The following is a 10,386-nucleotide window of genomic DNA, read 5'->3' on the forward strand; positions in this document are numbered from 1 at the left end:
CTCTCACGAGTCTAACCATATAAAAATCTCCCAAATCGGAGGTCAATTGCCCACTCAAAACTCAATAATTAGGTCTATGAAGTTTCTTCCAATTTTTGATCCTAAATTCGAATTCCAGTGGTGTATTTAACTATAAAATGATGAAATGTAACAAGAAGGGACCAAAGAAACGTTACCCAGTGATCTTCACTTCAAATCCCACTCAAAATCGCCTTAAACCGAGATCTCAATTGATTTTGCAACTTATGAACTCAAACCCTCGACATCTCTATTTCTGTCCAGGGGTTTTCGCTTCTGCGGACAAGGGACCACTTCTGCGGTCCCGCTTCTGCGGACCACGAGCCGCTTCTGCTGTTCTTCATTAAAGTGAAGATTTCCGCTTCTACAGCCCTTCACCGCACCTGCGGTTGCCGCTTCTGCGGATTCATTACCGCTTCTGCAGTTTCGAACAAAATTCCAAGGACAGCATCTGCGACTACCATCTCGCAGGTGCGTAACCGCTTCTGCGGTTAAACTTCCGCACCTGCGGAAACTGAAGAAACACTCGAATTTCGCTCCTGCGGTGGTCTAGCCGCTTCTGCGCTTCCCAAGCCGCAGAAGCGGAAATACCAGATGACAGAACCTTCAGCAATTCATTCAACTTCAAAATTTCCGTCAACCACCCGAAATCATCCCGAGGCCCCCGGGACCTCAACCAAAAGCACCAATACCACATAATACCTTATTCGAACTTGTACCAATCCTTAAAACACCTAAAACAACGCCGGAAACCCGAATTAATCAAAGATTCAAGTCTAAGAACCTCAAATTCCAACCAAACACGCTTTCGATCAAAAACCTAACCAAACCTCGTCCGAATGACCTGAAACTTTGCACACACATCGCAAATGACATGACGGAACTACTGTATCTTCCGAAATTCCAATCCGACCCTCGGATCATAAACTCACTATCGGACCGGAAACTTCAAAATACAAACTCCGGCATTTCAAGTCTAAATGAGCTACGGACTTCCAAAATACATTTCGAACACGCTCCCAACCCCGAAATCACCTAACGGAGCTAACGGAACCATCGGATTTCCATTTCGAGGTCGTCTTCACACTGTTCCGACTACGGACCATTTTTCAACACTTAAGCTCTCGTTTAGGGACTAAGTGTCCCAAAACTCTCTGAAACTCAACACCGAACGTCCCGGCAAACCAAAATAGCAGAAATGAACTTAGGGGAAACAGTTAATGGTGGATCGGGGCGTAATTTCCAAAAATGACCGGCCGGGTCGTTACAATGGATATAAAAGATAATTCTGCATATTGGTAAATCATATATTTATCAGATTAATTAGAATTAGATTTTAGGTAACTGCATTTTTTCTTGATTTTTTTTTAAAAGGAAATAAAAGAGAAGGATTTTTAATAAAACAAAATTCACTCGTATATTATAATTAATGAGGAGGAAGTGTGTCACGAACCTAAAATCGACTCGGTCGTGATGGCGCCTATCGTGAAACTAGGCCAGCCAACACAAATCCAAATACAACCAAAATCCCATAAAACTCATTTTAAGCCATTAATTAACAAAATATCTCATAATATAAGTTTAAATAACCAGTGCGGAAGCAAATAACACAAGCCCGACATTGGGGTGTCACCAGTCATGAGCAACTACAAAATCTGTCTAAGTACAAGAAAGTCTAACAAAGTCTGGAAGACAATTGTCACGACCTGGATTTCCCACCCTCGGGAGTCGTGATTGCGCCTACTCATGAAAGCTAGGCAAGCCGAGTATTATAGACTCATTAACCTTTTTACTTAGCCTTTTTAACAGTTCAATATAACACGTGATCAACAGCGGAAATATTATAATAACAGAAATGCAGAAGACGAAAACTAATAGTTTAGCCATATACTAGTGCAGAATCCAATATACAACTCTACCCAGAATTTGGTGCCACAATGTCACGGACTATCTACAAATACTACAAACAGTGGTCTGAAAGATAAATACAAAGTTGTCTCTGAAATACATAAAAGAAACAGAATGGAAAGATAGAAGAAGACGCCAAGGCCTGCGGACACCTGCAGGACTACCTCGGGTCTCCGCCACTAGAATGAAAGTAGCAACCTCACTGTGGTCCAAAAGCTACAGCATCGGGATCTGCACACAGTGTAGAGTGTAGTATCAGCACAACCGACCCCATGTGCCGGTAAGTGCCTAGCCTAACCTCGGCGAAGTAGTGGCGAGGCTAGGACAAGACTACCAAATAAACTTGTGCAGTTATATCATATATAACAAGTAATATTGACAGAAACTAGTAGTTAAAGATGGGAAGGGAAAAATGTTGCGGGGAATATCATGTACAAACAAAATCTCAGTAAAGAAGTGAAAGGAACACGGAAATTCAACTGTAAGCAAGAATAAGGAAATCAAAGACAAGTGCACGGCATCACCCTTCGTGCTTTTAATCTCGTCCTCACCATAATAATCAATATAATTGGCACGGCATCACCCTTCGTGCTTTTACCTCACATAATCATGGAACGGAATTATCGTGTTATAAATATATATTATATTATGGAAGTTCATTTAGTACTCTATTATAAATAAGCTTCTTGAAGAAGCTTATCCATATGGGACTCCGCCGTAAATATGTTTATCTATTTAGTACTCTATTGGAAATAAGCCTCCTAAAGAAGCTTATCAGTTCGGTACTCGGTACTCGGTTATGGATAAACATTACCGACTGTAGAAGATTATCCATACCGGGTACAATAAGCTTATCCTTTCTATACTCGGTTATAGATAAACATTACCCCCGGTAGAAGATTATCCATACCGGGAACAATAAGCTTATCCTTTCGATACTCCGTTATGGATAAACATTACCCCCAGTAGAAGATTATCCGTACCTGGTACGATAAGCTTATCCTTTCGATACTCCGTTATGGATAAACATTACCCCCGGTAGAAGATTATCCATACCTGGTACAATAAACTTATCCTTTCGGTACTCCGTTATGGATAAATATTTCCCCCAGTCGAAGATTACCTATATATGGTGCAATAGCAGCTTACACAGTAGCTTGCAGTAGCAGCTTACACAGCAGCTTGCTTTCTTCTATAAATAGAGGAGATTTCAGTTTATTATGTACATGAATTTGAAGTTGAATAATAATAAATCTCTCTCTCTCTCTCTCTACTTGTCTTTGATTTCTTTACTTTAAAGTCTTTATTTTATAACACGTAGCGTGTTATAAAATAAAGACTTTAAAGTAAAGAAACCAAAGACAAGTAGAGAGAGAGAGAGATTTATTATTCAACTTCAAATTCATGTACATAATGAACTGAAATCTCCTCTATTTATAGAAGAAAGGAAGCTGCTGTGTAAGCTGCTACTGCAAGCTGCTGTGTAAGCTCCTACTGCAAGCTGCTGTGTAAGCTGCTTGTAAGTTGCTTGTAAGCTGCTAATGCAAGCTACTGTGTAAGCTTCTTGTAAGTTGCTTGTAAGCTGCTACTGTACCAGATATAGACAATCTTCTGCGGGGGGTAATATTTATCCACAACGGAGTACCGATATGATAAGCTTCTTCATGAAGCTTATTTACAACGGAGTACTAAATGAACATCCATAATGTAATATATATATTTATAACACTCCCCCTTGGATGTTCATTAAAATATAATGTGCCTCATTAAAACTTTACTAGGGAAAACCTCGTGGGAAAAAGATCCTAGTGAAGGAAAAAGAGTACACATATTTAGTAATACGCATTGCTAGGTGTCTCATTAAAAACCTTATAAGGAAAACCCCGTGGGAAAAAATTTTACTAAGGAAAAAAGAGTGCATCGCGTATTTTACTCCCCCTGATGAAAACCTTATTTCAAATATTTGAGTCTCCGCATTCCAATCTTGTATACCATATTCTCAAAAGTTGTGTGGCACGACATCACCCTTCATGCTTTTATCTCACAATATCGGCACGGCATCACCCTTCGTGCATTAACACTCTCAAAATCATGCACGGCATCACCCTTCGTCATTTACACTCTTCCTCACCCAAGCAACAATCACAAAGCAATTTGGGCAAGGGAATTAATAACATCACAATAAAATCCTGGCAAGGGAACAATAGCATAACAACAATATCCCGGCAAGGGCAACAATATCATAAACCTCTTCTCTTTTCCACAATTACTTCACAACTCAATTCTCAAATTGAGCCAACGTACTACAATGTTCAATTACCAATAATACTTCCACAAGCCTTGTTCAACAATAGAAATCATCATATAAAACATGAATAACACGAAACGGAGTCACAACAATCATAGTATAAGACTCAGAGGCATGCTTGACACCGACGTATAGATACTCGTCACCACCCCTATACGTCGTACTCAACAGTTAACACTTAGCATATAAGACACAACTCCTAATCCCTCAAGCTAAGGTTAGACCAAACACTTACCTCAATGCCACGAACACAATTCAATCCTCAACTACCGCTTTACCTTTTGTTTCCACCACAACTCCGCTTGTATAATTGATTTGGAGAAGAACTTTTCTTTAGAAAATCGCCCAAGAGAGTTTAGGTTTTGAGAAAGTTTGAAGAATGAAGAAAAATCCGTCTAAGTCCCAATTAACTTGTCACAGATGTCGCAATTACGACAAGAGCTTCACAATTGCGAAGCTCGCAAATGCGAAAAAGGCCTCGCATTCGCGAACCTGGGCATCGTCTGCTAACCCCGCAATTGCAAACAAGTTGTCGCAATTGCGATACTGGCCCTCCCCTGATGACTTCGCATTTGCGAAGGGTGGTTCACAATTGCGAACACTGGCAGGCAAGGCTTTCTTCGCAAATGCGATCAAGACCTCGCAATTGCCAAGCATGTTGGGCTCGGAATTATGAAGCCTGACCTCGCAATTGCGAGATCAGAGCCTGCAACACAACTGAACGTGCAACATCCATTTCTCTATGTCCAAATTCACTCCGTGGCATATCCAAAACTCACCCGAGCCGTCGGGGGCTCGGGGCTCCAAACCAAACATGCACGCAAGTCAAAAAACATCTTACGGACTTGCTCGTGCGATCAAATCATCAAAATAACATCAACAACTATGAATTAAACATCAAATTCATGAAATCACTCAAGAACATCAAAATTTTCAATTTCTCAAATAAAGGTCCTACTTATACTTAACAAACTCCGATTCTTACCAAACTTCACAGATTCAACTTAATTATTATCTAAGACCTGTACCGAGCTCCGAAACCAAAATAAGGGCCCGATACCATCAATTTCGAACATCTTTTCATTTCCGAAAACTCTTATAATTTCAGTTAAGCCATTTTTTTTAAAAATTCATTTCTCGGGCTTGGGGGCTCGGAATTCGATCCCCGGCAAATGCTCAAGTCCCAAATTTTACTACAGACTCAACGAGACCGTCGTATCACGGGTCCGGGTCCGTTTACCAAGAATGTTGACCAAAGTCAACTCTATACAATTTTAAAAGCCAATTTCCTTATTTTACTTAGTTTTCACATAAAAGCTTTCCAAAAACGCGCCCGGATTGTGCACACAAATCGAGGTGAGACAAAAAATGTTTTTAAGGCCTAGGAATACAGAATTTACTTTCAAAACAAGTGATGACCTTTTGGGTCATCATATCCTCCACCTCTAAAGCAACCGTTCGTCCTCAAACGGATATAGAAAAGAAGTACCTGAGTAGGGGAGAAGATGGGGGTATCGGCTCCGCATATCGGACTCGGACTCCCAAGTAGCTGCCTCGGCAGGCTGACCTCTCCACTGAACACGAACCGAAGGGAACTTCTTCGATCTCAACTGACGAACCTGCCGGTCTAGAATAGCTACCAGCTCCTCCTCATAGGACAAGTCCTTGTCCAACTGGACAGTGCTGAAGTCCAACACGTGCGATGGATCTCCGTGATACTTCCAAAGCATGGACACATGAAATACTGGATGCACGACTGATAAACTAGGCAGCAACGCAAGTCTGTAAGCCACCTCTCCCACTCGATCAAGAGTCTCAAACGGCCCAATGAATCTAGGGCTTAGCTTGCCCTTCTTCCCAAATCTCATCACGCCCTTCATGGGCAACACCCGGAGTAACACTCGCTCTCCGACCATGAATGCCACATCACGAACCTTGCGGTCGGCATAACTCTTCTGCCTGGACTGAGCTGTACGAAGCCTATCCTGAATGATCTTCACCTTATCCAAGGTATCCTGAACTAAATCTGTGCCCAACAACCGAGCCTCTCCCAGCTCAAACCACCCAACCGGCGACCGACACCGCCTACCATATAATGCCTCAAAGGGAGCCATCTGGATGCTCGAATGGTAGCTGTTGTTGTAGGCAAACTCTGCTAGTGGCAAGAACTGATCCCAAGAACCTCCAAAATCAATAACGCATGCTCGGAGCATATCCTCCAAAATCTGAATAGTACGTTCGGACTATCCGTCCGTCTGAGGATAAAATGTTGTGCTCAACTTGACCCGCGTACCCAACTCACGCTGAACTGCCCTCCATAAATGTGAGGTAAACTGCGTACCCCGGTTAAAAATGATAGACACGGGCACTCCATGAAGACAAACAATCTGCCGGATATAGATCTCAGCCAACCGCTCCGAGGAATAGGAAACTGCCACAGGGATGAAAAGCACTGACTTGGTCAGCCTATCAACAATAACCCATACTGTATTGAACTTCCTCGAAGTCCGTGGGAGTCCAACAACGAAGTCCATAGTGATCCGCTCCCACTTCCACTCAAGGAATCTCAATCTTTTGAACAAACCAATGTTGACAACCAATTTTGGCCCTCCTTTTTCATAAGCAATTTCTCTATACTTCCTAATTCTTAATAATTTACTAAATATATTTTACATATTTTTATCTAAAATATTTGTTATATTTTTTCTAGCCTCAAGATTTTTAAAATAAAATATAATTATTAGCCTTAATATAATTTAGTATATCTATTGTAATTATGTCGTTATTATTATTATTTTAGTTACTTAGTCACTATCATATTATTATTTAATGCTAATGCATCGTAATAATTAATACAAACATTATTTGCCAAACTATATTTTATCTTTCTACTTCTTATTCTATATGTAAATGCATACATACTAGATATTAATTTTTACAATAATATAATATAATATATTTTATTATAAATTATGGAAGCATAGTAAAATTTAAAGTGAAAAAGGACTTTTAAATGTAAATTAGATCGTCTTGGTAAAGTTTAATGTTATTTAAAATGGGGCCAATTTTATAACATATTTTCAGATTTTTAGACCCCATAAATCAACCAAAATAGCCCATAAAATAGCCCATACCCGCTAGCCCATCTACCTAACTCTTTCATCTACATGGACTCCACATAAGCGCCACATAAGCGTCCACGTCAGCGCCACATGGGCGCCAACGGTACAAATCACATGACCAACACACTCCTAGCACAGGCTCTCCTCATCCCTCCACACTTTGACCCCACACCTTGCCACATGGATTCATCGGATCTAGTCTATTTTAAATTAATGGTCAAGATCATTTCTTCTATCTTCTAGAGAATTCCAAATAAATGCTTGCTTTATTTATTTTTATTTACTTATATCAGGATTAGTCTTAGCCATTAGATGCATCTAATTAAAATCAAATTTGACTAGGGTTCCATCTCTTTCCCTCTTTCAAAGAAAACCAGCGTCTCTTTTCTCTGCCATGGCAGAAAAGTTTTGGCTCCTTCTATTTTCTTAGCAAATTTGACTCTCACATCTTATAATAAGAAATTTGTGTGGCCATTCTAAGGAATTATCTGCCAACTCAAGCACTTTGACTGAAAAATTCAAACTCGTTTGCCATTCACAATGAAGTTGACAAATGTAAAAAAGGGTTCTCTTTTTGTTTTCTCATGATTTCACAATTTTGGCAACCGAATCTCTGCTCCCTCTGCCTATATCTTCTTTGTTTTCTTGCTACACGCGATTTGAAATGGTTCTTTAGCCGTTTGAAATCCGAATCAAAATCAAGAATCCCGCCCAATTAGCCCTACAAGAGCCCTAATTCATCTCCTATAAATACCAAACTTTGTGGCTAGTTTTGGGCATCTTGGTACCGGCCGCTTCAGACCTTTGTACCGTTACTCCTCTCTCATTTTTACTACTTTAAACCACTTTCTAAAAGCTTATTTCTGTCCGGGTTTTATAAAAATATAACAGAGGCATTACTGTCTTTGTTTTCGGAGTTTGACTGTCGTTCAGTTAGCGGACCTTAGGCTGAAAATAGTAGACCTATTTGCACGCCCCAAGTTCGCTGCACCACAAAAGGTCAGTCACATTCTCTTTTACATTCAATTTATATTACATGGCTAGTTATCTATTAAGTTCTAAACATAGCTTATTAAAGAAGTTATGTTGAAGTTCTTTTTTTGGTTCTTTCTTTCCGTGTGTTAGATATCATGAAAAAGGCTATTGTTTTCAACTAATTAGTAGTTAGAGGTGTCATGTTAAGAATCTTTATTTCATGAATTATGTAATAATGTGACTTGTTAATCGTTGAGTTATGTAAGAGTTGTCATATTTTACTCACTTTAACCATATTTGAAAAGTGGAAAGTATTCTGTTAAATGGAAATTATAGCTTTTTTTACCTTATTCAAATTATAGAAATCATATCTATAGGATTAAATATTATTTATGAGATTCTTCATCACCTGGGAAATCCTACCCTCATGTTCAACAATAATATAGGAACTTGATGTTGTAACTTAAAAGAAGATTTATAAATGTCTGTTTAGCTTAAATGTTGAAAAAGTAACATGTTCTGTTGGGGTTGGATACATCGTCTTTGTTGCTTTCTAAATGTAAGAGAAACAGTGCCCCAGGATTATTGGAATCAGATTTCTAATGAGAAAAAATGTATATGCATGACAATATGTTAATTTAAGGATATATCTTCTTTGTTGCTAGAAAAGAATATATTAGGCTTCCCATCTCAAAAAGAATATATTAGATTCTTTCGTTGATTAAGAGAATCCATTTTTTTTTGACTTAATAGCTTTCTTTTCATAACTTAACAGCCATGATCTTTAAAATGTACTAGTGTGCTCTAATGACCTAAATGACAAAGAATTGACTATAATGCCTGAGACTTTGTTGTTTTGCCCCTTAATTTAAAATAAATTTAGATCCTTAAAATGAGAAGTATGTTCTGTTGAATTGATAATATACTTTTCCTTGTCGCTTTTCATGAAGTACAAAACAGGACTTTAGAATTTGTTTGAGATATAGAGACAATAGACTTAGCTAATTTAAAGTAGCACCCCCCTTAATGTTTTCTTAATTAGTCAATGCAGTTGAGTTTTGAATAAATAGTAACTTCTCTAAATTCTTTAAAGTTATAGTAAGGAATAAAATCTGTAATCTCCTTAAAGTCATGCGAAGAGCACTTCATATTAGAAGGGAATACTTTTTGTTATATAGTGAATTGGATGTTCATGAATTTATTTGGATTCTCTGTTAAGTATATGTCATTGGTCTAAACTTAATATGAAGAAATCTGCTAGCAGTACTTCTGGGACATATTTGTATATTTTGCAATATATGAGCTTTGTGAAAAATCAGAAACTGTGTCCTTTTATGAGTCTAGGATTTACTTTAATGTTGGTTTATGTCATTTGCCTTTTTATTTTCTTGTTTATTTAAGAGTTTTTCATTACTAATTCAGTTTTTGTTTTCTTTGCTTTGCATATACACTTGGAGTAATATTAGTCTTAATGCAAGACTCGCTACAATGCCTGAGCATGGAATCATCACATCCCTTATTCTTAGAAGGCATCGGATAACAAGATAACAAGCGAGACACTTGGGGATGCCTATGGCACCCTTATTCATTTTTTGTTATTTATTGTCTTTGTCCTTCATGTTATCTGATTTTTGCATGTTAATTTGCTTATTTAGTTGAGTTACTACCCATTTTGGAATTGCATATTCAAACTTATGATTAGTTAAACAGAACTTTTATCTCATCTAAAGATCTAAAACTAGAAAATCAAAAAAAACTGGTTCCTATATTAACGCCTAGCCTATATATTTTAATGTATTTTCTTTAAAGGTATTAACTACAATCTAGTGTGAACTTATCTTTATTTCAAATAGCATTGAGAACATTTGGCTCTAAAGCAGATTAGCCTTTAGACTTTAACATTGTGGAAAAAGTTGTCAAAATCTTTCTTTAGTCTCAGATGGTCTTTGAGTAGGAACTGGTTTACAAGAGTTTACCACATTAACTTAACTTTTCTTTTCTCACGTTTTTTTAAAAAGATTTTCAACAGAGTGAGTGTTTTTTGAATTCACAATT

At 38.1% G+C, this 10,386-nt stretch overlaps 1 long non-coding RNA gene across 1 annotated transcript; it reads left to right on the forward strand.

Annotated features, from left to right (window-relative positions):
- Positions 1 to 7,662: 7,662 nt before the first annotated feature.
- LOC109218579 lies at positions 7,663 to 10,054 on the forward strand. Its single transcript, XR_002066780.1, has 2 exons — positions 7,663 to 8,355; positions 9,798 to 10,054. It is a non-coding gene; the product is annotated as an uncharacterized LOC109218579 (long non-coding RNA).
- Positions 10,055 to 10,386: the final 332 nt, after the last annotated feature.

Source organism: Nicotiana attenuata, unplaced genomic scaffold (assembly GCF_001879085.1).
Source record: "Nicotiana attenuata strain UT unplaced genomic scaffold, NIATTr2, whole genome shotgun sequence".
NCBI lineage: Eukaryota > Viridiplantae > Streptophyta > Magnoliopsida > Solanales > Solanaceae > Nicotiana > Nicotiana attenuata.